The 25,764-nt window shown below is 43.0% G+C and overlaps 1 protein-coding gene across 3 annotated transcripts in view; it reads left to right on the forward strand.

Annotated features, from left to right (window-relative positions):
* Positions 1 to 25,764, forward strand: part of TRPM6 (transient receptor potential cation channel subfamily M member 6) — a 262,839-nt gene that overhangs the window by 4,719 nt on the left and 232,356 nt on the right. The gene's annotated exons all lie outside the window — the stretch shown is intronic.

Below are 25,764 nucleotides of genomic sequence, written 5' to 3' on the forward strand. Positions count from 1 at the left end.
TCTTTAGTTTTGGCCCATACACTTGCAAACAGCTCCTGGGTCATTTCCAACCATGCATCATCTTTTTTTGTAGCGCTCGTGATATTCCCGACCTCGTGTCCCAAATGTAGGGCCCTTTCCTGGACTAGGACAATCAGCTTCTCCATATCCATGGCTTTTGGGGCCTTCAGCATTATGAAATTTACTCTGCTAGGGCAGGAACCTCTCCAAATAGACTTTCCTCACTGCACGACCTGGAGTCACACGCAGAGAAACACTACTGCTTCCAATCTGTGCCTCAACTCCGTATCTTGAGTACAGCAGACCCATTCAAAAACCTGCTGTTTGCATTCCCCAATACGGGCACAAGGCACACACCCTCATGTGCATGAGCCTTAACTCAGTGGGAAAACGGGCCGGTAGCAACTAGAGATGAGCAAAGGGTTCAAAAATTTGATTTGGCTGCTTCGCCGAATCTTACCAAAAATTCACTTTGTGACTAATTACTTTGTCACGAGGCGCACTTCTTTGTAAGTAGTGGGTGCAATTAGAGGGCCGCCGCCATCTTAATTGAAGATCTAGTGTGAAATCTCGTGAGATCTTCAATCAACCTTCCCGTCGCGAGCAAGTGGATGAGGTATGTTTTTTTTTTTTTACACTATTTCAGGGAAAAATCAATTTGAAGCACAAGGAAATTCTGCTTTGTGGCAAATTGAATATTCCCTGAAATTCAGATCTACTTCGTGGACTTCAATTCGCTCAACACTAGTGGCAACCTATCAGATTCCACCTATCATTTTTTAGATCTCCTTTGGAAAATGAAAGGTGGAATCTGATTGGTTGCTATGGGCAACTAAGTCAGTTTTCCTTTGCAGCAGTTTTGATAAATCTGCCCCAGTGTGTATGGTAGCAGCTCAGGAGCTCCTGTTGTATGATGGCATTAAACTTCACGTTGTATCTTTCTATAGTGATGAGCTGTCATTAACCTTTGCACTCAAGTTAGCAAATGTTTCAGTGAACATCAGTCTTTACCACATATCCATGAAAATGCTTCTTTCTTTTATCAGCTACTGACAGCGCTGTAAAATAACACGGCCAGCCTTATAAAACCTTTGCAGAGTACAAGCCCATGGGAACAAGAAAATAAGCCTGCATCCAGTATTTGACATTTAATTGGCTAATAATAGATTAAGGCCCCTTTCAGACGAGCGAGTTCCACACATCAGACTCGCAGCGTGAGTATGCGGCAGTTCCCATACTGACCTCCATAGCACTGACGGGGTCGCATAGCATTATATTGATTAATGATGCTATTTTACTCTGAGAGGTCTGGAATGTATTGGATAACACTGACATAACGTTGTCAGTGTTATCCAATAAATTCCAAAACTGTAAGTCCTCTTGCACACGAACGGATTTTCTTTCCGTGTCCATTACGTTTTTTTGGCGGAACCAGTCACTTTAATGGGTCCGCAAAAAAACGTGTGTGCATTCCGTTTCCGTATGTCCGTATTTCCATTCCGCAAAAAAATAGAACATGTCCTATTATTGTCCGCATTACGGACAAGGATAGTACTGTTCTATGAAGGGCCAGCTGTTCTGTAAAATACGGAATGCACACTGATATCCTTTTTTGCGGATCCGTTTTTGGCGGACCGCAAAATACATACGGTCATGTGCAAGAGGCCTAAGCGTTACATAGCATCATAAAGTAATATAATGCTCATAATACTATGTGACCCCTTCAGTGCTGGGAGATCAGGACAGGAGCTGCCACATACTCACACTGCGAGTCCGATGCGTGGAACTTGCTCGTCTGAAAGGTGCCTAAGGGTGTGACCACACGGTCAGGTTTCCTGATGCTGTTTTGGAAATTCACTCCTGGTTTGGCTTCCAGCATGCAGACACCTGACTCAGGGCTGCACGTATTTCCCCCCCCCCCCCCCCCCCTTCCCGTTTTTGTGCTTTTTTTTTTGCGGCTGGTATGCGGATCGATTCACTCCATAAAAAATAATTAATTTACGCCGCGTGCATCCCGTTTCCGTATGTCCGCATGGCTGTTCGGCAAAAAAATGTCCTATTATTGTCCATATTACGGACTTTTCTATTTGTAGTGCAACTGAATACATTCATTTGGACTGCAGTTGCAGTACAATAGTTAAACTCAATCTGTCGCGCTACAAAAAGTTGACAGTGACATGTATCATGCGACAATAAGTCACATGACAAAAAGGGAACAACTGCACTATGACATGTCGCAAATTGCGGTCCCCAATGCACGGAACGGACCCACAACGCCCATATGCAAGAGGCCTAACCAGGACTCTTCTCAGGTGGCCGGGACTCTTTTCCAGGCCCAGTCTGCAATGATTGTGATGTTGGTTCTCGGCCACCACTTACTTGTAACTTATAAATGACAGAACGCTGAAATCAACTCACCTGTCTCTACTTTATACTGCCGTTAGTATGGGCAGCATAAGGCTACATGTACACAACTGTTTGCCCCCCGTGGCCGTATTGCGGCCCGCATACAGCGGGTCCGCAACACACGGGCGCCGGCCGTGTGCATTCCGCACCACAGATCGCGGACCGTTTCACTTGAATGGGTCCGCAATCACGGAGATGGGGAACGGAGGCACGGATCGGAACCCCACGGAAGCACTACGGAGTGCTTCCGTGGTGTTTCTGGCCGTGCCTCTGCACCGCAAAAAAGTAGCGTATGCACTACTTTTTTTTGCAGTGCGGACCGTCGGAAGCGGATTGTGGACCCCATTCAAGTGAATGGATCCGCGATCCGCATGCGGCTGCCCCACGGTCTGTGCCCGTGCATTTCAGACTGCAATTTGCGGTCCGCAGCATGGGCACGAAGCCCTAATGTTCGTGTGCATGTAGCCTAAAGTTGATGACAGGTTCCCTTTAAAGTCCGGCAATACAGTCATGGGGCACACACGCTCACGTGAGCAAACACCAGTGGCGAAGCCTACTCAGAGATCAGGTGTAATGATTTGATCTGCACTTGTTCTGTGGTTTTCACTCACAATCACTGATGGAAAAAACTGACCAAATAAATCCTCATGCAGATGTCTGTGGAACGCGGTCCGTGAGATACTTACATATACAGTATTATAACACAAACTAACATACACATTTTCTGATGATATCAAAGGAAGATCCATGTCACTGTGGCCAGTTTTAATTACCATGACTTGGAACAGCCTTTAGTACATCTTCCAGAAAGGGCCGGTGCAAGGATTTTTGCCGCCCTATTTAAAGGACAGCCAGGTGCTGCCAAAACCCGGACCGGCACTTAAACTCCAGTCCGGTATTTGATCTCACCTGGCTGGAAATCGCCTGTGTTGGGAGGAAAATACCTGCCTTCCCAAACAAAACCCCTTGCTAGGTCACAGCAGGTGTGACCATTCTAGACTGCTAGATAGGGGGTGGAAAGAGCAGTAGTGTCTGAAGTAGTAAGAATTTGAACCTTTAGGGCTCTTTCACACGAGCGGATCCTGTGCGTGGAATCCACAGCGTGAAAGAGAGCAAAAGCCCTGTCCTGGACAGTAGAGACACGGGGCATTAACATGATTGATAATGTGCTTTGCCTCTCTGTGACCTTTTGCTACCTTGTTACGGTGACAACTTTATCTCACTGTGATTTTGTAGTAAAAAGATCAGAGAGGCACGGACCATTATCAGTCATGTTAGTGCTTCGTGTCTCTGCTGTCCGGTGCGGGGCTTGGCTCTGTTTCACGCAGCGGATCACCCGCACGGCATCCGCTCGTGTGAAAGAGCCCTTAGTCTGTCAGATTCTGCTCCTGCAAGTGCACTGGAGGCGAAACTTCAATATAAAGTGCATTCAGCTGTCACTCAAAGCATGTGAAGCAACATCTGCATGGAGTTTGTATGTTCGCCCCGTGTTTGTGTGGCTTTCCTCCCACACTCCAAATACATACTGATAGGGAACTCAGGGCTCCTGCGCATGAACGTATCTTTTTCCTGTGTCCGTTCTGTATGCGGAACCATTCACTTTAATGGGGCTGCAAAAAAAAAAAAATGAAGTGACTCCATGTGCATTCCTTGTCCGTATGTCCACGTGGCCGTTCCGGCAAAAAATTTAATGTGTCCTATTATTGTCCGCATTACGGACAAGGATTGAACTGTTCTATTGTGGGCCCACGGCCGGTATCTGTGTTTTGCGGATATTTTATTTGCAGACCGCAAAACATCAAACTGTCGTGTGCAGGAACCCTTAATTGTGAGCCCCATTGGAGGCAGCAAGTCTGTAAAGTGCTGCAGAATATGTCAGCGATAAAAGTGAGTTATATAAATGTGTAATATAAGAAGTGATATTGTATATATAAATAATAATAAATATAAATGTAAAGCACTGTGGAATAGATGAGCGCTATATAAGTGAGTAAAATAAATAAAAAAATCTCTGCCTCCTCACTAATCACTACTACTGATAAAAGCGCCACAAAAAAGTCTACAAAAGGTCCACTTGCAGTCATCCTCTTCTTGTGTATAGTAGTCAACATTTTCATTGCCCTTTAAAAAAAAAAAAAAAAGGGTGCTTGTTCGTTTTTTATATCTGCACTTGTTGCAAACATGTAGATAGTTTTGCTTTGTTAAGGAAGCCATAAACCAGGCTCAGGTTGCTGTTGTAGATCAAGGATCATTCTAGTACCTAGAGATATATATCTTCAGCTAGGTGCATCTGGGAAGGATCCTCCTCCTCCACCTCCTCCTGCTAGAGCTGCAAGTGTCTCCCTGGAGGGTGGGGATATCAGGCTTCTCATTGCCCCCTGTTTGGAAGTCAGAGAAGTCTTCTGATCAGCACTGGGAGGATCAATGCCTAGGGAATCCCTGGGGAGACCTTCTGAAATACCACCCCTTGGGGAACCTCCAGCACCATGAAAGTACCCTTAATGGTAATGTATAGAGTGACCATGTTTTCAGTCTGCAGTTTTTTTTTTTTACTTTACTGGTAAACTTTTCACTTGTAAATATAGTGGCAGCTATGAATGCACTGCAAGTCTCAGCATTCCCTACTGCATAGCAGACTTGCAGCATCATTTTACTGTGACAGCAATTTCATGAGAATTCTACATTTGTAGTCAGCGAGTAATAATGATATTTAATCACAATGTTCTCCCAAAATGACAGTAGATTTTTTCCCGGCAGATGATTTCATGGTATTCAGCTAAATGATAGAGAAGTATTAGGGGCGTGCGCTGGTATTTGCTAGAATTCATACACAGAGGCTTCTTGTTTTGCTATTGTTTTGTGGATTAGCAGAAAATACCGGATATTAGATGTTACTATGGTATCATCCTGATGTGTAGGCTGCACACTTTGCTGCACATGATGTTTTATTTATTGCATGCTGTTTTGTATATTGCCATAGATGTCCTGCTATCCTCAAAGCCATAAGATTGTCCACTCGGTACTTCAGGTTTGCTGCTCGGAGCAGTTTATTGGGTTTCCATGGTAACCGTTCAGCTAGGATATATTATGTTTAAGACGTTACAGGTGACAGTTCTTTTAGATACTTGGATTGGCATACCAGTATATATTTTTGTATGCTTTATATATCTTTATATTTGTAACATGAGAATAAAATCATGGACCCTGAAGGGTACGACGACACTGGTCATGGCCAGGATCGCGGGGGCATCACAGTGTAGCGGGAAGCCCATAGAAATGAATATGGTTGCAGTGAGAGTCGCACACTGCAACCCCTGAGTTTTAAAGAATTCAGCGGAGTTGGATTTTTTTCGTGATTCAGGGGTCGCAGTTGCAGCACAATGGAAACTCATGTTGTGACCCCATTCATTTCTATGGAATCACCGCTACACTGCGATGGCCCTGCGATCCTGGCCGCGACCAGTGTTGCCGTTTAGCCATACCCTGTCAGTCTGATGGACAGGAGTGTGAGTAGCAGTATAATATAATTCTCTACATGTCGTTGTATACTGTTTGGTATCGTTTTAGCCAGGCGTCAAGGTCTCTACCATACTTGCAATGGCAGTGTCGGACTGAGGCGCCTTGGGCCCACCAGTAAAATTAGTTCTTGAGCGCACTGTAAAGCTACATGCAAATATTATCTGATCACACACTGGCAAGCAGCAGCGAGAAGCTGAAAGGTGATTGCCTATGGGGGTACCAGGGAGTGTGATAAGATTGACAGCATAAAATCCTCATTTTCACAAAAAAAAGACATAAATGAGAACATATCTCCTGAATATAGCTTGTAACGTAGTTGCCAACTGTTTCTCTTTAACCTCTTCCGGACACAGGGCGTACAGGTACGCCCTTATGTCCTGGTACTTAAGGACACAGGGCGTACCTGTACGCCCTGTGTATTTTCGATCACCGCCGCACGGCGGGCGGTGATCGGAACATGCTGCCTGCTCAAATCATTGAGCAGGCACCTGGGGCAAATGCGGCGGGGGGTCCTGTGACACCCGCCATGTAGGCGATCGCAGAAAACCGCAGGTCAATTCAGACCTGCGGTTTGCTGCGTTTCCGGGTTATTCGGGTCTCTGAGGACCCGATTACCCGGAACAGGATGGTGATCGGTGGTGTGTTTTTAGCCCATTAATCACCATCCTTAGATCCTGAGTGGTGATGGTGACATCACCTCTCAGGATCGCCTCTGATTGGTAGGTGGGCGGGCCGGCGGGAGATTCAAATCATAGCAGCCCTCCTCTCCTCCTCCTTTTGTGTCCGGAGCCCGAGGAGAGAGGAGCGCTGCCTGCACGTGTGGATCTGAGCCAGCATCACCCCATCTGTGCCCCAGCACCCATACTTGCCCCAGGACCCGATCTGTGCCCCGCTTACCCCATGACCTAACACCCCAGATTAACACGGTCAGAAAAAAAATAATAATTGTGCCAAAACAGCTATTTTTGACACTTTTCCATTTCAATCCGTTTTTTCCGGTAACAAAGCAAGGGTTAACAACCAAACAAAACTTAATATTTATTACCCTGATACTGCAGTTTACAGAAACGCCACATTTGTGGTCGTAAACTGCTGTATCAGTAAAAGGCAGGGCGCAAAAGGAAAGGACCGACATGGTTTCTGGAAGGCCGATTTTGATGGCCTTTATTGACACCATGTCCCTTTTGAAGCCCCCCTGATGCACCCCTAGAGTAGAAACTCCCTAAAAGTAACCCCATCTAAGAAACTACACCCCTCAAGGTATTCAAAACTGATTTTACAAACTTTATTAACCCTTTAGGTGTTCCTCAACAGTTAATGGCAAATGGAGATGAAATTTCAGAATTTCAATTTTTGGCAACCTTACCTCACAAAAATGTAATATAGAGCAACCAAAAATCATATGTACCCTAAAAATAGTCCCAACAAAACCGCCACCTTATCCCGTAGTTTCCAAAATGGGGTCAATTTTAGGGAGTTTCTACTCCAGGGGGGTTGAAACAGGACACGGTGTAAATAAACCGGTCCATAAAAATCAGCCCTCCAAAAACCACACGGCACTCCTTTCCCTCTACGCCCCGCCGTGTGGCCGTACAGTAGTGTACGACCACATATGGGGTGTTTCTGTAAACGGCAGAGTCAGCGCAATAAAGATACAGTCTTGTTCGGCTGTTAACCCTTGCTTTGTTAGTGGAAAAAATGGGTTAAAATGGAAAATCTGGCAAAAATAAAAATGAAATTCTCAAATTTCATCCCCATTTGCCAATAACTCTTGTGCAACACCTGAAGGGTTAATAAAGTTTGTAAAATCAGTTTTGAATACCTTGAGGGGTGTAGTTTCTTAGATGGGGTCACTTTTATGGAGTTTCTACTCTAGGGGGGCATCAGTGGGGCTTCAAATGGGACATGGTGTAAATAAACCAGTCCAGCAAAATCTGCCTTCCAAAAACCATATGGCATTCCTTTCCTTCTGCGCCCTGCCGTGTGCCCGTACAGTAGTTTACGGACACATATGAGGGATTTATGCAAACTAAAGAATCGGGGCAATAAATATTGAGTTTTGTTTGGCTTTTAACCCTTGCTTTGTTACTGGAAAAAATATATTAAAATGGAAAATTTGCCAAAAAATCTAAATTCTAAAATTTTATCTCCATTTGCCATTAACTCTTGTGGAACACCTAAAGGGTTAACGACATTTGTAAAATCAGTTTTGAATAGCTTGAGGGGTGTAGTTTCTAGAATGGGGTGTTTTTTTTGGGTGGTTTCTATTATGTAAGCCTCACAAAGTGACTTCAGACCTGAACTGGTCCCTAAAAATTGGGTTTTTGAACATTTCTGAAAAATTTCAAGATTTGCTTCCAAACTTCTAAGCCTTGTAACATCCCCAAAATATAAGATATCATTCCCAAAATGATCCAAACATGAAGTAGACATATGGGGAATGTAAAGTAATAACTATTTTTGTAGGTATTACTATGTATTATAGAAGTAGAGAAATTGAAACTTGGAAATTAGCAATTTTTTACAAATTTTTGGTAAATTTGATATTTTTTTGTAAATAAAAATTATTTTTTTGGATTTCATTTTACCAGTGTCATGAAGTACAATATGTGACGAAAAAACTGTCTCAGAATGCCCTGGATAAGTCAAAGCGACACCCAGATGCTGCGATTGTCGGGAGGGAAGCAGTCGGCAGATAGCTACCAGAGGACACCGCTGCTATTACATGCAGAAATGTTCTCCTCAACATGGGGAGGAGCGATCGCTATGCCATCGATCATCCCCATGCAGGACAGTGGAGTGCCAGCGGCAGATTGGTATTAGACAGAGTAATCTGCCACCGGCAAATCCAGATCTTTCAGCATGCTTTAGAGGCAGTATTAGAATGTCAGATGATCAGTAACGAGAATTTATAGGAATGCTCATTACTGATCATCGGGCATAAAATTTGGCAGTCTAATACACCCTTAAGAGAAGTTTTCTGACTTCATAATAAGCTACAGATGTAGCCAGCATTAACCCCTAGGATACCAGCGCCGTACATGTACGGAACAGCCGATCTGCATGTGACTGAAAGCATTAGTGAGACGGATCTGGATGCGGATCCGTTTCACAAATGCATTGCAAGAGCGGATCCGTCTCTCCGCTTGTCATGCGGACAGACGGATCCGTCTTGTATCTTTTTTCACATTTTTACCGGTCTGCACATGCGCAGGCCGGATGAATGGATCCAGCATTCCGGTATTTTGAATGCCGGATCCGGCATTCAGGCAAGTCTTCAGTTTTTTTCGCCGGAGATAAAACCGTAGCATGCTGCGGTTTTATCTTTTGTCTGATCAGTCAAAACGACTGAAGTGAAAACATCCTGATGCATCCTGAACGGATTACTCTCCATTCAGCATGCATGGGGATATGCCTGATCAGTTCTTTTCCGGTATAGAGCCCCTGTGACGGAACTCTATGCCGGAAAAGAAAAACGCAAGTGTGAAAGTACCCTTAAAGAATGCTATTATTTTCCATTATAACCATCTTATAATGGAAAATAATAAAGTGAATGGACCTCATCCCTATTTATTATTATCTCCTTAGCAACCATCCGTGAAAATTGCATTGCATCCGCACTTGCTTGCGGATGCAATGCGATTTTCACGCAGCCCCATTCACTTCTATGGGGCCTGCGTTGCGTGAAAAAACGCAGAATATAGAACATGCTGCGATTTTCACGCAACGCACAAGTGATGCGTGAAAAACATTGCTCATGTACACAGCCCCATTGAAATGAATGAGTCATGATTCATTCACGTCACGCATTGCACCCGCGCGGAAAACTCGCCCATCTGAAAGGAACCTTAGGCATCGTGGCTGCCTTCCGTGACAGCCTGTGAGATCCAGCTTCCTGGATCTCACAGGCAGAAAGCTGTAAGGGTATTAAAAATTGTAATACACTTACATAGTGATGGACGAACATCTGCCGGGACGGTGCGCGAACGCGATCAAATGTTCACAAACTGCAAGTTTGCGGCGGGTCCCATTCATTTTAATAGCAGGCGAACCTGAAAAACCTTCAGCTCATATTTGCAGCCAAGAAATACTTACTAGAAGTGCACAAATAGTCCCACAACATGGACAGTGACATACCAGATGTATTATTCGAATTTGCGATCTCCATTCATAAATTTTTTTCAATGCGAAATATCAGCAATATAATTTTCGCGTACGCGCATGCGCAAATGCACTATCCAGTACCCAAATGCACTATAAAGAAAGTATATTGGTATATAACACCCTGCTTCAATCAGTTTTTTTGGGGGGCGACTGGTCTATCACACCAGTAGAAATTATTTGTTCCAATAAGGCCTCATGCACACGACCGTTGTGTGCATCCGCGTCCGTGGTTCCGTTTTCCGTTTTTTTTCGCAGACCCATTGACTTTCAATGGGTCCGTGGAAAAATTGGAAAATGCACCGTTTGGCAGCCGCATCCGTGATCCGTGTTTCCTGGGCGTGAAAAAAATAAAACGGTCCTATTTTTTTCACGGTCAACGGTTCGCGGACCCATTCAAGTCAATGGGTCCGTGAAAAATCACGGATGCACACAAGATTGTCACCCGTGTCCGTGATCCGTGTCCGTTTTTTCCTATCATTTCAATGGCAAACTTGACTTAGATTTTTTTTCCATTTTTCATGTCCGTGGATCCTCCAAAAATCAAGGAAGACCCTTGGAAGAAAAAACGGACACGGATGACGGAACAACGGAAACCGTTTTTGCGGACCGAAAAAAAACCCATCCGTGTGCATGAGGCCTTACGCTTGTCCCTCTATATACCTGCAGTATCGCAGCAGAACCGCACACAACTGCCGCACAATACAAATGCACTATAATATACTTTCTAACATAGAAAGTATATTATAACATTGTACAAGGAAGGCAATCCATTAGAATATACATATAGATAAAACGTAACCTTTAATAATGTTACTATGAGGGTCCATTCACACATCTGTAAGTGTTTTGCAGACCTGCAAAACACGGACACCGGCAATGTGCATTCTGCAATTTGCGGACAGCACATTGCTGGCACTATAATAGAAAATGCCTAATTTTGTCTGCAATTGCGGACAAGAATAGGACATGTTCTATTTTTTGGCGGAAACGGAAGCACAGATGCGGAAGTGCGGATCCGAAAATGCGGATGTGGATCCGCAAATGGGGATGTGGACAGCACATTCCGGCTCCATTGAAAATGAATGGGTCTGCACCCGTTCCGCAAAGTTGCGGAACGGATGCGGACCCATTTTGCGGACGTGTGAATGGAAAAGATATCCCTCAAAATGAAAATAAATTAAATTATTAAAGTTAAGCAAAAAGCATAGATGTGGTAGGCAATAATAAGTGCTCGGCGGCACCAAATCAGAAACCATATGTCCTACCACAATCCGGAGGGAAAGCAAAAAACATCCATCCCTGGGCTAGATGATGATGTGGTATTGAAGGACAGGGTGGGCAAAGAACTGTCCCTGATATTGCCCTACAGGGGAGTGCTATTCTGGTCCTGATAGCCTAACCACAGACCACCCGCCCTGATAAGGGCGACCCCGTCCGGAACCTTACCCTATATAAAAATCGCCCTAGTAATCCCCTAGCCCCTAGGCCCCTGACTTCCAGGTGATCACTATATAGATCTATGTGTTTTTGACTCATTATAAAAGTATATTATAAGTATATCGCACCCCTTTGTGTATCACACCTATCGATAGCACACCTATACCAGTCCTTAAAAATACTTTTGTGGCCCTATTAGCTAGCGTTTGGTGTCCCTAACAGCCTGTCCCTGCTCCACACAGCAACCTCTCCCTACACTGGCAAAACACTGAATGTAAAATGGCGCCCAGATCAGGTTTATTTATAAGGTAGGGGGTATGTCCATGTGCTGAAACGTCTCAATTGGCTGTCCTGTACCACCTGATGGATGTGTCATGGGTCAAAGTTCTTCACAATGTAAAAGAATATGGCGGGCGCGAATATCTCCATATGTTCACATGTTCAGCGAATCACGAACACGCAAAGTTTGCCGCGAAACGACCACCGGGCGAACCGCAAGGCCATCTCTACACTTACAGCCAATGCATTACAATACAGAAGTTTTTGCACCAAGGACCAGTTTCATGCAAGACAATTTTCCCAGGGATCAGGTGGGGGGAAGTGGGCAGGGGGTTCTGTGGCGGGGCTTATGGGGGTGGGCGGGGCTTTGAGGGTGCTAGTCGGCACTGACTGATTCATGCGCATAACAAAACACAAGGTGCATATTAAAATATATAACGACTATATAAACTGACTAGGGTCTCTGCTGCACTGGTCCCTGCTGCACTGTACCGTATTTTTCGCCCTATAAGATGTACCTAGGTTTTAGAGGAGAACAATAAGAAAAAAATATTTTTCATTACACCTCAGGTCAGACCAACAATCAGACCTCTGCTGACAGCTCTAATCATACCCCAATGTCAATCAGATCTCAGATCAGACCCCCAATGCCTCAGATCAACCCCCATGTCAGCCATCAGCCACCATGTCAGCCAGCCATCAGCCCCCAATGTCAGCCCCCAGCCCTTATGTCAGCCAGCCATCAGCCCCCGATGTCAGCCAGCCATCAGCCCCCCATGTCAGCCAGCCATCAGCCCCCCATTTCAGCCAGCCATCAGCCCCCCATGTCAGCCATCAAGTACCCATGTCAGCCCCCAGCCCTTATGTCAGCGTTCAGCCATATGTCATCCCCCAGCCCTCATGTCAGCCATCAGCCCCCAGGGCAAATAAAATAAAAAAAACACTTACCTCTCCTGTTCCTGGACGCCACCGCTCCTCACCATCGTGATCCCCTTCATCCTGCTGTCGGCTGTGTATCGCGGCGCACAGTGTGATGTCACAGTGCGCCCTCACGCTGTGCACAGCCGACAGCCAAGCCACGGACCAGGAAGCGGTGAGTACAGATCCTTCACCGCTTCCTGGTCCTCCGGTACTAATAAAGCACTTCATTAGTACCGCGTTAAAGACGGCCCTGATTGCCGCGGCCCGGCAAACAATCTTCCAGGGCCCGGTTGGGGACCGCTGTTGTAATGCATTGTAAAGGGGATCAGACCCCCAAAAGTTGAAGTCCCAGAGTGGGACAAAAAATAAAGTGAAAAAAGAAGTAAAAAAAATTAAGTTTAAATAAAAAAAAATGAAATGTTTCAAGTAAAAAAAAAGCGTCCTTTTTCCGAAATAAAGTACAAAAAATTGTAAAAAATAGGAAAAAACAGAAAAGTATACATATTAGGTATCGCCACGCTACCTATATTAGGTATCGCCACGGCTCTATAAAAATATCACACCCCCTTTAGATGAACACCTTACATCACTAAAAGTGCAACACCAAGCGATCAAAAAGTCATATGCCCCACAAAAATGAGAACCTACCTAAGACAATCGGCCAAAAAATAAAAAATCTAGGGCTCTCAGAATATGGAGACACTGAAACATGATTTTTTTTTAGTTAAAAAAATGCTTTTATTGTGTTAAATGTAAAAAAAAAATAAAAAAATAGGTAGATGTATTAGGTATTGCCACGTCCGTAACAACCTGCTCTAAAAAAAAAATACCATATGACCTAACCCCTCAGGTAAACACCATAAAAAAATAAAATAAAAGCGGTGTCAAAAAAAGCCACTTTTTGTCACTTTACATCACAAAAAGTGTAATAGCAAGCGATCAAAAAGTCATATGCACCCCAAAATAGTGCCAATCAAACCGTCATCTCATCCTGCAAAAAATGAGATCCTACCTAAGACAATCTCCTAAAAAATAAAAAATCTAGGGCTCTCAGGATATGGAGACACTGAAACATGATTTATTTAGTTAAAAAAATGCTGTTATTGTGTAAAACTTAAATACATAAAAAAAGTATACATATTCGGTATTACCGCGTCCGTAAGAACCTGCTGTATAAAAATATCACATGACCTAGTCCCTCAGGTGAACACCATAAAAAAATAAAAAGTGTATCAAAAAGCCATTTTTTGTCACCTTACATCACGAAAAGTGTGATATAGAGCAACTAAAAATCATATGTACCCTAAAATAGTATGAACAAAACCACCTTATCCAGTAGTTTCAAAAATGGGGTCATTTTTTGGGAGTTTCTACTCTAGGGGTGTATCAGGAGGTCTTCAAATGTGACATGGCAACTTAAAATTATGCCCTCCAAAAACCATATGGCGTTCCTTTCCTTCTGCGCCCTGCCATGTGCCCGTACAGCAGTTTACGACCACATATGGGGTGTTTCTTTAAACTACAGAATCAGGGTAATAAATATTGAGTTTTGTTTGGCTGTTAACCCTTTCTTTGTTAGCAGAAAAAAATTGATTAAAATGGAAAATCTGCCCAAAAATTTAAATTCTGAAATTTCATCTACATTTTCCTTTTATTCTTGTGGAACACCTAAAGGGTTAACAAAGTTTGTAAAATCAGTTTTGAATACTTTGAGGGGTGTAGTTTCTAAAATGTTGCCATTTATGGGTGGTTTCTATTTTGTAAGCCTCACAAAATGACTTCAGACCTGAACTGGTCCTTAAAAAGTGGGTTTTGGAAATTTTCAGAAAAATTTCAAGATTTGCTTCTAAACTTCTATTGTCCCAAGAAAAGAAAATGTAATTTACAAAATGATCCAAACATGAAGTAGACATATGGGAAATGTAAAGTAATAACTATTTTAGGAGGTATCTGTTTTAAAAGCAGAGAAATATAAATTTAGAAAATTGCGAATTCTTCCTAATTTTTTGTAAATTTTGTCTTTTTTTAATAAATAAAAATGAAATATTATGACTCAAATTTACCACTGTCATGAAGTACAATGTGTCACGAGAAAACAATCTCAGAATGGCTTGGATAAGTAAAAGCGTTCCAAAGTTATTACCACATAAAGTGAAAAATCGGCCTGGGATTTAAGGTGAAAAGTGGCCCGGTACTGAAGGGGTTAAAGTCATACCTGGTGTGTTATCACGCTAGCTTATCGTGCAGGCTTACTTTAACTATGTGCAAAAATTCTAAAGCCTAAACTGGGTATCGAGTTGCTAACCCACTGATTTTGGTGCTTACTACATCTGTAGTGATACTACGACGTCACTATTCTATTAAGTGTGTTATGATGAATCTTCCAGGTTAGATTGTATTTAGGCTTTGATTCAGGAGAACACTGTAGCTGCATATCTTTTGATAATAAATTTATTGCTGTTACGAAATTCCTATTTTAATACGTTATGATTTTCATTTTGCTGTGAGTACTGCACATTATAAAAAGAGCTCAAGGCTAATAAAATTGCGTTATCTAGGGAAGGTTGATAAACTTTTTGTCAATAGGTTTCTTCCTCATATTAGCATAATTTTGTTATACTGTCTACGTTTGGACTGAAAATGCCAAGCAGGGGAGAAATTTTTAGGCGTGACTCAACGTAATTGGGTGATTATGAACAGTAAGTTCTAACCTAAATGACATACAGTAATTCATAATAGAAAAGGGTAGTTCATACCACATAGTTCCAACATAAGTGATGTATCAGAAAATATTAGTACATACCATAGATATACACAGGGGATAATGGGCTCAAAAAGTTGCTTACTCCCTCAGTTTCAGTTGGCATAAATTATAAAGTTAATTAGTAATGAGAACATAATGTAGGGACTTATAGCCAAGATTCAAATCATTCATCTGCCAGCTATTGAATGTGTATGGCTTCTTTAAAGGGCTTGTCCCAACTGGACAAAATCTTTTTTTTTAAGTTCTGTCTTGGGCTATGTTGCTGAAGTGATGCTAGTGATAGCGGTGATAGTAATATGTGGCTCCCATTCAGATGAATAGTTATGTCCCTGTCAGTCAAAGACTCCCTCTCAATAAGGTTCAGGTGCCTTATAAGACTTAACAATAGGGTTTGTCTAGTTTTGATAATCCTTTAAAAGAGAATGTATTGTCAGAAAGTCAGATAACACAGTATCCACCATTTACAATAGACAATGTTTACAGCTCACCTCCCCCCTCTCTGCACAATGACATCTGTATACATCACAGAGCATAATACAACTTCTAAAGGTGGATTTAGACGGGGCGATTTGGCATCCGATTGTTGGGAAGGAAGCGTTCCTTCACGACAGTCGGCTGCTCGTTAAGAGGAGGAGACGGCTTCTATTATGAGGAATCGCAAGAGCAGATCCATACAGATTCATGGTTTCTGAGCAGCAGATCGCTGTTTAGACCACACAGTCTACTGCCCAGAAACTATGATTAGTGGTGCCCGCATGGATGACAGGATCACTTGATGAATGAGCGTTTCGCTCATTCATCGGGTGATTGGTGGCACATTTACATGGGCAGATTGTCAGTCGTTCCCAATAACCTGGACGATTATTGGCTCGTGTAAATGCAACTTTACTATTTTTAAGATAACTGTGTTGCCCCTAGCTAATGGTATTATCATGCTTTTGTCAAGATGGTTGCCCCTTTAATAATGTACACAAAAAATAATAATAATCTACAATCAGAACATAAAACAATTAGAGAAAAATAATCTGGGTTTTACGAGACTTTTCTATTGATGACCTATCCTCTAGATAGGGCTTCAGTATCTGATTGGTGGTGGTCCGACAGCCAATCAGCTGTTTGAGAAGGCACTGGTATTTGCAGTAGTGATGCAGCCTTCTCACAGCTTTGCCTAGGCCATGTGATGTCATGTTCATCGGTCACATGGCCTAGGCGCAGTTCATCGCCATTGAAGTGAATAGGGCTGAGCTGCTATCAAATGGTGAGCTTTGTGCGCTGAGTGAAGGTCGCAGCGCTACTGTGAGTGCTGGTGCCTTCTCAAACAGCTGATCAGCGGGGGTCCCCTACCAATCAGGTACATCAACAGAAAGCCTCGGAAAATTGCCATTATGTACCGTAGTAATAAAACAAGATAGTGAATACATTTGTTTAAGGGTCCATTCACACAACCGTAAGTGTTTTACGGTCCGCAAATTGCAGATCCGCAAAACACGGGTATCTTTGATAGAAATGCCTATTCTTGTCCGCGATTGCGCTCTTTTTTTGCGGGGTCGCGGAATGGACTACAGATACCGACAGCAAACTCTGTGCTGTCCGCATCTTTTGTGGACCTATTAAAATGAATCAGTACACACTCGTTCCGCAAAATTGCGGAACGGACGCGGACCCAGAAATACAGTCATGTGAATGGACCCTAAAAGCCACTGCTGGTGGTCATTCATCAGTTATTGGTAGCACAATTACAAAAGACATTACATACCCTCCTCCACTCCTCCTTCTATGTACAGATGTGAGATATCCTACCCTCCAGTCCTCCTATATATACTGACGCCCTGGTTCTTGGCAGCTAGTGCTCCGTAGGAAATTTTAGGGGTTGCAGCAGTGCCCTCTCTACAGCTACTGTCTACACCCCACCCCAGCCCCTTCCCTTAATGATGAAAAATGCTCTTCACATGCAAGTGTATGCTGTGATCTTATGTAGCACAACACATTGCACACAATATATTACTGTAAGGCCCCTTTCACACGAGCGAGTTTTCCGTGCGGGTGCAATGCGTGACGTGAACGCATAGCACCCACACTGAATCCTGACCCATTCATTTCAATGGGTCTGTGTACATGAGCGTTGTTTTTCATGCATCAGTTCTGCGTTGCGTGAAAATCGCAGCATGTTCTATATTCTGCGTTTTTCACACAGCCCTGGCCCCTTAGAAGTGAATGGGGCTTCAGTGAATAACGCGTTGCATCCGGAAGCAAGTGCAGATGCAATGCATTTTTCACTGATGATTGCTAAGAGATGTTGTTTGTAAACCTTCAGTTTTTTATCACGCGCATGAAAAACGCATCAAAACGCATTGCACCCGCGCGGAAAAAACTGAACAACTGAACGCAAGCGCAGACAAAACTGATTGAACTTGCTTGCAAAATGGTGCGCGTTTCACTGAACGCATCCGGACCTAATCTGTATTGTTCGTGTGAAAGAGGCCTAAAAGAAGAATATTGGCAGAGCCCACCAATTTTGGTGCGATTGGCTGACCATCCAATATGGTATGGCAGGGGTCATGATTCCCTCAATTGTACAGGTTAGGGTACTTTCACACTCGCGTTTGGTGCGGATCCGTCATGGATCTGCACAGACGGATCCGCACCGATAATATAACCGCATGCATCCGTTCAGAACGGATCCGTTTGTATTATCTTTAACATTGCCAAAACTGATCCGTCTTGAACACTATTGAAAGTAAATGGAGGACGGATCCGTTTTCTATTGTGCCATATTGTGTCATTGAAAACGGATTCATCCCCAATGACTTACATTGTGTGTCAGGACGGATCTGTTTGCCTCCGCATCGTCAGGCGGAGACCAAAACACTGCAAGCAGCGTTTTGGTGTCCGCCTCCAGAGCAGAATGGAGACGGAACGGAGGCAAACTGATCCGTTTTGGACCGCTTGTGAGAGCCCTGAAACAGATCTCACAAACGGAAACCAAAACGCCAGTGTGAAAGTAGCCTAAGGAAAAAGTAGAGTCAGGCTCTTGGATTTCAACATGCCTATTCATTTTGTTCTCAAGGGAGATAAGCCTTTGCATAGGTATGGAAGAGTTCGGGGGCAGCTGTTGAAGGTGTTTGGGTAAAGTATCAGCATTCCTACAAGGCAAGGAAGTCATGCAATTGTCTTGGCTATCTAAGTAATTTACGACTGTTTACAAGGCCCAGGATTAATCACAATGTTTACCACGTGTTAACCTATTGGTCTGAGTGAGTCATGTCTTATCTCTTGCCAACAACTCACAGATAATGTTGTTGAACTCCATATTTAGTGTGTTTATTAAAGTGATTAGCTGCATAGCAAGTTCATAAAGGTTATGTTTAGGGATGAGAGAATCGACTTCGGATGAAACATCCGAAGTCGATTCGCATAAAACTTCATTCTAATACTGTACGGAGCAGGAGCTCTGATGAGCCGAAGTTATTATTTTACGAAGTCTCACGCGAAATAACTTCATAAATTAATTTATACTGTAAAAACCATTTCCTGAACCCGGGTTCGGTTCCAAGGTACCACTTGGAACCAAACCCGAGTTCTGGAAATGGTTTTCTACAGTACAAATTTATTTATCAAGTTATTGCGCAAAGTCCCGGGAGACTTTGCAAAGAAATAACTTCAGCTCATCAAAGCCAATACATTCTAATACTTACGGAGCACTCGCTCCATACAGTATTGGAACAAAGTTTTATGCGAATCGACTTTGGATGTTTCATCCAAAGTCGATTCGCTCATCCCTAGTTATTTTCTGTACGATAATATAAAGTGCTCACTACTATTTATAGCAAACTGATTTACCCCCCCGAATAGCTCTTGATTTCTATAATAGATTTACTTTTTAAGAAGAGAAGGAACAGGTAAAACTTTCAACAGGAATATTTACTGACCTGCATGGGCCAACATTAATAGTTACAATAGTCTTAGATCCAACCAGCTTAGCTTTTACAGTTTCACATTAATTAAGTAATGAGCATATGGATACAGAGTCTCTCAGTGAAGGCAACAGGTTGGTGTTATCCTCTAAGGCTGCTATCACACTAGCGTTTTAGTTTTCCGGTATTGAGATCCATCATAGGGGCTCAATACCGGAAAAAAAACTCTTCAGTTTTGTCCTCATTCATTGACAAAACTGAACCGAACAGAACGGAGTGCTCCAAAATGCATTCCGTTCCATTTAGCTGCGTTCCCATACCAGAGAGCAAACCGCATCAAGTTGTAGTTTGCTTTCCGTCCTGGGATGCGGAGCAAGACGGATCCGGCATGACCCCCAATGCAAGTCAATGGAGACGGATCAGTTTTCTCTGCCACAATCTGACACAATAGAAAACGGATCCGTTTCCCCATTGACTTTCAATGGAGTTCATGACGGATCCATCTGGTCTATGTTAAAGATTATACAACCAGGCCCGTTCATCATGGATGCAGATGATTGTATTATCAGTAACGGAAACGTTTTTGCTGAACCCTGCCGGATCCAGTAAAAATGCTAGTGTGAAAGTAGCCAAAGGCCCCTTTTACACGAGCGTGACGGATTGGCTCCGGATGCGTTCAGGGTGCGTTCAGTGAAACTCGCACTATTTTGCAAGCAAGTTCAGTCAGTTTTGTCTGCGATTGCGTTCAGTTGTTTCCGAGCAGGTGCAATGTGTTTTGATGCGTTTTTCACACGCGTGATAGAAAACTGAAGGTTTACAAACCACATCTCTTAGCAACCATCAGTGAAAAACGCCTAAGGCCCCTTTCACACGGGCGAGATTTCCGCGCGGGTGCAATGCGTGACGTGAACGCATAGCACCCGCACTGAATCCTGACCCATTTATTTCAATGAGTCTGTGTACATGAGCGTTTTTTTTTCACGCATCAGTTCTGCGTTGCGTGAAAAACGCAGCATGTTTTATATTCTGCGTTTTTCACGCAGCTCCATAGAAGTGAATGGGGCTTCAGTGAAAAACGCATTGCACCCGCGCGGAAAAAACTGAACAACTGAACGCAATCGCAGACAAAACTGACTGAACTTACTTGCAAAGTGGTGCGAGTTTCACTGAACGCACCCTGAACGCATCCGGCCCCAATCCGCAACGCCCGTGTGAAAGGGGCCTAAGTGGTGCAATCTTGCATAATTTGGACAGTCTCTAACAGGTGTTCCCAGGTTGTTGTATATCCTTCCTCCCAAACACAATCCTCTCTCCACATTCACAGAATCCTTCTAGTGAAACACAGCAGTGCACAGATTCTTGCACATGACTGGTCTGACTGGTCTTTGTCACTGACCTGTCTTTTCTACATGTCTTGGCTACTCTCAGAATGCGAGAGCTAAGTAGTTTCTTTCTGCTTTCTGCACCAGCTTATACTTTTCTGTGGTGCTCTCCTGTGCCTTTGCCCTATCTAGACCCTGATGTGACACCCCTGTATGGCTAGTGCCACTCACCTCCACTGCTAGCTAGCTACACCCAGGAATCTGCAATGTCTTCCAGCTCACACTAGTACTGTGTGTGTGCCTCTCTCACAGTGATTCTCTTGTACTGCTAGTTATCCCATCTGATAAATATGCTAGTTTGTGTCGCCCCATGTTGACCTCTGATTAAGCTTAGCTTTTGCTATGTAAGTCTACTTTCACACTAGCGTTTTAGTTTTCCGGTATTGAGATCCATCATAGGGGCTAAATACTGGAAAAAAAGCTTCAGTTTTGTCCCCATTCCTTGTCAATGGGGACAAAACTGAACTGAACGGAATGCTCCAAAATGCAGTCCGTTCCGTTTAGTTATATTCCCATACCGGAGAGCAAACCGCAACATGTTGTAGTTTGCTTTACGTTCTTGGATGCGGAGCAAGACGGATCCAGCATGACCCCCAATGCAAATCAATGGGGACGGATCAGTTTTCTCTGCCACAATCTGCCACAATAGAAAATGGATCCGTTCCCCCTTTGACTTTCAATGGAGTTCATGATGGATCCGTCTTGGCAATGTTAAAGATAATACAACCGGATCCGTTCATAATGGATGCAGATGGTTGTATTATCAGTAACGGAAGCGTTTTTGCTGAACCCTGCCGGATCCAGCAAAAACGCTAGTGTGAAAGTAGCATTACTAGGCAGTTAACCCTTTTTATCTAATGGTTCACATATACACTACATTTTCTACTGTACAGTCGTGGCCAAAAGTTTTGAGAATGACACAAATATTAGTTTTCACAAAGTTTGCTGCTAAACTGCTTTTAGATCTTTGTTTAAGTTGTTTCTGTGATGTAGTGAAATATAATTACACGCACTTCATACGTTTCAAAGGCTTTTATCGACAATTACATGACATTTATGCAAAGAGTCAGTATTTGCAGTGTTGGCCCTTCTTTTCCAGGACCTCTGCAATTCGACTGGGCATGCTCTCAATCAACTTCTGGGCCAATTCCTGACTGATAGCAACCCATTCTTTCATAATCACTTCTTGGAGTTTGTCAGAATTTGTGGGTTTTTGTTTGTCCACCCGCCTCTTGAGGATTGACCCCAAGTTCTCAATGGGATTAAGATCTGGGGAGTTTCCAGGCCATGGACCCAAAATGTCAACGTTTTGGTCCCCGAGCCACTTAGTTATCACTTTTGCCTTATGGCACGGTGCTCCATCGTGCTGGAAAATGCATTGTTCTTCACCAAACTGTTGTTGGATTGTTGGAAGAAGTTGCTGTTGGAGGGTGTTTTTGTACCATTCTTTATTCATGGCTGTGTTTTTGGGCAAAATTGTGAGTGAGCCCACTCCCTTGGATGAGAAGCAACCCCACACATGAATGGTCTCAGGATGCTTTACTGTTGGCATGACACAGGACTGATGGTAGCGCTCACCTTTTCTTCTCCGGACAAGCCTTTTTCCAGATGCCCCAAACAATCGGAAAGAGGCTTCATCGGAGAATATGACTTTGCCCCAGTCCTCAGCAGTCCATTCACTATACTTTCTGCAGAAGATCAATCAGTCCCTGATGTTTTTTTGGAGAGAAGTGGCTTCTTTGCTGGCCTTCTTGACACCAGGCCATCTTCCAAAAGTCTTCGCCTCACTGTGCGTGCAGATGCGCTCACACCTGCCTGCTGCCATTCCTGAGCAAGCTCTGCACTGGTGGCACTCCGATCCCGCAGCTGAATCCTCTTTAGGAGACGATCCTGGCGCTTGCTGGACTTTCTTGGACGCCCTGAAGCCTTCTTAACAAGAATTGAACCTCTTTCCTTGAAGTTCTTGATGATCCTATAAAAAGTTGATTGAGGTGCAATCTTAGTAGCCACCATATCCTTGCCTGTGAAGCCATTTTTATGCAACGCAATGATGGCTGCACGCGTTTCTTTGCAGGTCACCATGGATAACAATGGAAGAACAATGATTTCAAGCATCACCCTCCTTTTAACATGTCAAGTCTGCCATTTGAACCCAATCAGCCTGACATAATGATCTCCAGCCTTGTGCTCGTCAACATTCTCCCCTGAGTTAACAAGACGATTACTGAAATGATCTCAGCAGGTCCTTTAATGACAGCAATGAAATGCAGTGGAAAGTTTTTTTGGGGATTAAGTTAATTTTCATGGCAAAGAAGTACTATGCAATTCATCTGATCACTCTTCATAACATTCTGGAGTATATGCAAATTGCTATTATAAAAACTTAAGCAGCAACTTTTAAAATTTCCAATATTTATGTAATTCTCAAAACTTTTGGCCACGACTGTACACTGTGTGGTTCAGCAGTAATCAACGCAGACCATCTATAGGGCCCCACAACACCCTGCTTAAGGTATATGACTGTTCTAAGATGTTGGGGTGTTGTCACAAGCTGCCTAGGATATCACTAATACACATTCCCTCTATGTCCAAAATACATACATATATTATTATAAAGCTTAGGGGGTCATTTACTAACCAGAAATACGCCTATATTAGGTGTATTTCTATCACAGATTGTGGCGCAAAGGTCCTTTGCACCACAATCAATGACTTTTCCCCGCTCACCCCATGTCTAAAAAAGTGGGCATGGCATGGGCGGGGAAGGGGACAGGCCAATAGGCCCATCTTATTTACCATTTTCTACGCCTGGTTTAAGAGTAGAAAATGGTCTAAATGTAAGACAGCAAAGAAGCTGTCTTACATTTAGAAGCGGCAGTGGATCCGCCAAAGTTATGTAGAGGCCGGCGCCTCTTCAAAACTCCGGAGGACCCACAACCAGCGAAAGGGGTTATTAAGACCATCATCTAAACGCCTGTCTTAATAAATAACTTTTCATCTAGTTAGTTGTTTCTACATCTGCCACAAACCATAGCAGTTGATGTAAAAATCTAGGAGAGTATTACTTGATTAAGAATTTACTTCTTTGTAATTTATATTATAATTAATATAATATTTTCAGTTGCTAGTTTAACTAAAAGATTGCCCGTCGTGCATTCTCTGTGGTTTCGGTTGAAATAAAACTAGATTTGAATACCATGCTTGTTTTGTTTATTACATAGTATGCAAAAGTAGCATAAAACTAAAGTCAGGAACTACAGGTACTGTCATTTTTAAGCTTGTGCATGTTTGGTAAGGCCTGCCTGCAGGAAAATATTAATGCTCTTCATTTCACAAGGTGACAGGGTGCTTGCAATCATTAGCATTTATTTGAGGAGGTAAATACCGGTACTTCAGTGTTACCCTGTTGCACGGTCTACTTTTACCAGAGTATTGTGTTCTCTTCATGTATTTCTTTTTATAGGTTTAATTCACTATGCTGAAAAAAAGGTATACCACAGTTATGCACTGGCTTAAAGGGGTTGTCCCATGAGAAATATTGTACAGTTTTCAAACCAGGACCTGCATCTGAATTCTTTTGTAATTGCATGTACAATAAAATATATCCGTATAGCACCACCTGCTGTTTTTATTTCTTATTATTTCTTTGACCTGCTCACTGAGAAGGTCGCACATGCTCAGTTTCATCTTTCAGCTGCCTCCTGAGCTGTGATAGGGAGAGCTGAGACACGCCCACATAGCTGCAGCAGAAAAGACACTCCCCTTGAGCTATCCATATAGAAAGGACCGGCACTCGCTGATATCAATGCAATGTTCTTTTATTGTTTCGAAACGCGTCACCTGATCTATTATTGTTCCTCCATGTGAAACAATAAAAGAACATTGCATTGATATCAGCGAGTGCCGGTCCTTTCTATATGGATAGGTGTGGGACGCCGGCCCTGGAGACGTGCACCGCCAATTAACATTACGGAGTGCCGACTGATCGATTTGTCGAACTCCCCTTGAGCTGTCAGCTTGATATAAACCTAGCAGAGCAATGAATGGGGAGATCTCTGGATCCATGTGAGGTACAGGGCTGGTTCTAGTTTTGTTAGAAAGAGGTTTTCATGTACTATATGATGTCTGATTATTATTTTTTACATTCGTCAGGGGATAACTTCTTTAACTCTCAGATTGTCAGGGGCACATTTATCATGGCATTTCTTTTTATAGCTACAAGATTGTTTTTCCCCTTGTGCCTTGAGTGTTTAACATGTTTCAATTAAAAGGAAACTCAACAATGTCAAAGAAGCAGTTAAAAAGCATGTTAGCATGATCAAACCTATTAAACTTGACATCCTGCCTGTTAGGGTTGATGATGGTAAGTGAAATGATCTCTTTCTTATTGATGTTTATGGCCCCTTTTTGATAAATCTGCTGTTTATTTCATATGCTAATAAGGTGTTTAGTGCACTGAAAGATGGCCAATGATGAAGCTCGGTGCACTGACCACCTCATTAGCATATGAAATAAGCTGCAAGTGTCTCAAAAACAGGGCCACAGATTTCATCAAGATAGGCATCATGTTACTCAGCATGATCAAACCCTAACAGACATTATACTTGGTTTAATGGGATTGATTATGGTGACTGATATTCTTTAACCCCTCAATAGTCACATTAAAATTAAATAAAAAAACCCTCATTAAAATGTCACTTTTTTATTGCAAATTTTAAATTCATGTCTGAAGTAAATCTACCTGGCGCACAATTCAGGGGACACAAGTGCATTCTTCAATCCCCTTACTGACATGACTAATTTTAGCCTCAAGGACCAGGGAGTTCCAGCAGTCTTAGCTTTTTTATTTTTTATTCAATTTAGCTGTATGAGACTTTGTAGGACAAGTTGAAGTTCGCTACTATCTATCTATCACATATCTATCTATCTATCTATCTATCTATCTATCTATCTATCTATCTATCTATCTATCTATCTA

This window comes from Bufo bufo, chromosome 2, assembly GCF_905171765.1.
Source record: "Bufo bufo chromosome 2, aBufBuf1.1, whole genome shotgun sequence".
NCBI classification, from domain to species: domain Eukaryota; kingdom Metazoa; phylum Chordata; class Amphibia; order Anura; family Bufonidae; genus Bufo; species Bufo bufo.